A 4,064-nucleotide genomic window follows, 5' to 3' on the forward strand; every position below is an offset into this window, starting at 1 on the left:
TGCTTCTTCATTCGAAGGCGATCAAAAACAAAAGGGAACATAAAGAATGTAAATTGAGGAGGAGGAACAAAAAAGCCTAACGCAAAAAAGGCGCACAAAAATGTGCTTCCAGATAGGGAAAAACAATGCGGCAAAGGTGAAGATAGGCGAACACGTATCTTTTTTTTCCCCCAGCAACCGCAGGCCAATGGAAAACAAAACCTGGAAAAATCAATTCTTAAGAGTCGCCGACCCGCACGGGGAAGGGGAAAGGGGATAAAAAATAATCATCTTTCCGCAATCGATCCGCACGCCCGCAACCCGCATTTTCCAATCATCGAATGGAGGTCAGATGGGTTTGACTCGGTGGATCGCCATTACCTCCACACGGATACTTGACACCCGCATGAAACCAATCCCCCAAGGACCGAGGGAAAAACCGAGACGCAAATCGGTTCTGGCGTTTTGCGCGCCTTCCGAGTGGCCTTCTGTCGCCATCGGCCGAGCTTTTCCTCCGGGAAAATCGCTCGCAGTTCTGGGGGCTACTAGAGTTCCTTATCGGATAAATCAACCGTTCGCCGAATTGCCAAACTTTCCCCGCCGCTTCCTCACCCCCGCCGGCCATGGGAGGAGATTTTCCAGTCCGCCGAGGGGTGTGTACATGTCGTCTGCACGTCCCCCCTCTCCCCACACCACATCGTTGGAAGCCAGGCCCTTCGCGGAAAGCCATCGGAAGCGTCAGTCGAGCGACTAGAGTAAATTTATGCTTGCTGCATCTCCGCAACGGCGGCAACCCTTTGGCCCTCGGTCACCCCTCCGATGTCGCTGCATGGGATTCGGTTTCGGATCCTTGCAAGGTTTTTTTTTCTTCTCGTTTAGGTTCCATCTTGTTTCTCCTTTCTATCCCAATCGCGCCAATGGTCTGCGCGTTTTATTTCACACAAAAAAAAGCACGCGCCGTCGTCGCGTACCAAAGCGAACCTCCACGGGGTTTCATGTCGGAGGAAAAGCGCACCAACCGCTTTCCCACCCTCCCGCTTTTTTACCCTCGACGGCGGAGGAAAAATGTGAAAAAGTTCACTCACATGGATTGGGACGAGCTTGTGCGGCGTGCGCGTCTGTAACGATCTACTTTATGTCTCCGGGACGCCGTGGCGCCAAGCCGAAAAGCGACTACTCGCGCGATTTTTCACCCTCTCTCTCTCTCTATCTTTCTGTTTTCCCACCACCCGCTCGCTCCATTGCCACCAAACACACACACACACACACACACAATCGGCGTTTTTCCGCTCTCACTCACTCTTTCTCTCTCTCTCTCTCTCTCTCTCCATCCCATTGTCGTTGCTCGCTTTGGCGTCTAGTAGCCACGGGAAAGCTTAACGCCGGTCGTGTAAGGACATCCGTGCCACGTACTATTTTCCGCGTCCACATTTTTATCGTTTGGTGCGGTGGGGCCGAGAGGGGAAGCCTCTAGTAAAATAAAGCGAAAAAAAAGCTCTGGAAGGGAGGCTATTGAGCGCTAACGCCAGAGTGTGGAAATCAGAGAAAAAGAAACGGAAACAAAATTATCAGGCGAATGATTTTCGGGTAGTGGTTTGAGGATTGAAGCGAATGGATACACGTTTCCACATGGCCGTAAAGGGTATACACATCCCTACAGTGGCTTACAGACAAAACGAGACACCTTAAATTGTAACTATTACCTATTTCGGTTACGGAAAATGATTTCTATTTGGGGTCAATATATGTATATTTATAAGAATGTAAAGAGAGATTATCCGAACTTAATATGCAGAACAGATACCTTTTCCGGTACAATTTCCGCATGGTTTTTTATTCCTAGATACGACTAATTCTTTTGTAAAAGTACTAAATTTCTTTACATATGCTGGCCCTAAATAGATCAAAATTATTAGACCTGATCATCCAGGACTTTAGAACAATTTCAGCTCATCATTTCATTTCATATCATTTCATTTCAAGGATCATTTTGACACAGATTGAGATTCTATATGACTGATCAACAGTATTTGCTAGCGCAAGTTGAGCTTCTTTGGAAGTTCGAATGAACTTGTACTATAATTATTTTCATAATATTGTATGCAAACTTACTATGCAAATTTAAGATGTTCAAGTTTAACTTTGCCTCACTGTATGGACGAGAGAAACCTGATCGACAGAAGTAAAAAGTGGAGAACTTGGTGGACGAATCTTTGCAGACAAGAAAAGCTTAGTTCATCCCTCTTCCTCTCGTCTAAGACTGGAAAGTTCGACGCAACTGTCTAGCAACCGAGAGATCGCATAGGCGAGCATGCCGATAGCGAGAATACTGAGAAAGGTGGAGCCGGAAGGGAGGGATAAGTGAGCGCAAGTATAGCCTGTAAAGGAGTGAGTCGAGCGCGAGGGACTGGAAATCCAGCAATGGCCGTTGAGAAACAATTTGGTAACGTTTGGGTGGAAGTGTTCTAGCAACAAAAAAAGGAGTCGAATAAAAAAACTATATAATAAAATAGGAAAACCGCGTTCGGGTGCGGGCTGAATGGGAAAGTGTGCGAACGAAGGTTGTGGAAAATCAACCGACTGAATGCGTATATGGCCCTGCCGAAAGGATGCTGGGAAAACGAAAGACCCAAACTCTCAGCGGGAACGCTTGATAAAACTTTGAGATGATTAAAAAAAGCGTTTTCTTGCGATTGGAGTAATGCCAAGCGAAAAGCGCTCAACATGACAACCATTACCAACGGGAACGGATGATGGGAAGGGAGGAAGAGGGTTGGTCTTAGGAGCAGGAGTCACGTTGGGTATGGATATTCGGCGGCAGAGCCGAAACGCTGGTCAGCGAACTGACCGAGCGTCCGAACCACGGCGTAAGTTGGTTCAAGCGAACTTGCAAGGATTCGACAACGAACTTGTTTACGCGGGGTGTGCAGGGAGGTGGGAAAACAAACCCTCCGCGGGTGGGGAAGTTGGTAAAACAGCACCGTACCTCATTCGCTCCCTTTCGCTTTCTTGCTGTACACATTCATCACCGTTTCGTCCGTAATTTCCTTCCCAGCTGCAGGGAAAAGCGCAGTGTTAGTATTTGTTGCAACCGACATGCCTGCATGCAGTGGAAAACTCATCCCCCCCCCCCCCCCTCTCCTAACTCCACCCCCTTCCATTCCATCCAATCTCCACTGATTCGAACTGAAAATGCTGGAAAATTTTCGACCACTTTAACTAAACAATTTTCGGCTTTTCGGATGCCGCCTTGCGTTCGAACGTGGTCAGCGACCGCTTTTCTCACCCCAACTCGCCGGAAAAATCAGGAACCCCCCGGGGGAGTGGGAAAACTAACAGTTGGCAATGACTCGCCGGAAGCTTAGCCCTGTTTTCAGTCGTTTTCAGTTTTGTGTGCATGTGTCGTTGGCAACGGTTTCCTTTTTCAACCACGTTTTTTTCATTTTTGTTTTCTCTTCTCCCATTCGCTTCCTGCGCTTGATCTTTGTTGATTTCGGTTCCATTTATTGTGTTTGCAGTTTTTTGCCCGGCGGTTCGGGCGAAGCACACGCCTTTCAACAGCACCGAGGAAATCGGTACACGAGGAAGCAAAAATTGAGCGGGTTTCCTTGAAAAAAAAAACGGGTACACAAAGCCCTTTTCTAACATGCTACCAAAATTGAAACTTCACTACTGCCTGGCGACCTGGAGGAGAGTAACGGCAGAGAAAAAAAAAATGGGATAACCTACCCCGGGAAAACTTCGGGCGCGTACGGTTGATCGAGTGCGAAATGCTGCAGAGGAAAAATGCAACCGGCTATTAAGCGCGCAGTATCGTGATGATGCAATCGTGCGCCCCTTTGCTCTGCCGATGCAGCACGTGCGCCAAATGTGCGCCCGATGATGATGAAGTTGTTCGGTCATTATGTTCATGTGTGCAAACAGGCCACAGCGAGCGCATCGTCAGCGCATGATGGGTTCGAATGGTCGCAAGCAATCGGTTGCTTTTTTGCACCGCCCTCCGTTGCGAAAGCGTTGACTCACGCCTAGTCATTTGGCAAAGAGACAGCAGTTTTGAAAGCAAAGTGAAACAATCCTGCGCTGCT

This window comes from Anopheles ziemanni, chromosome 2, assembly GCF_943734765.1.
Source record: "Anopheles ziemanni chromosome 2, idAnoZiCoDA_A2_x.2, whole genome shotgun sequence".
NCBI lineage: Eukaryota > Metazoa > Arthropoda > Insecta > Diptera > Culicidae > Anopheles > Anopheles ziemanni.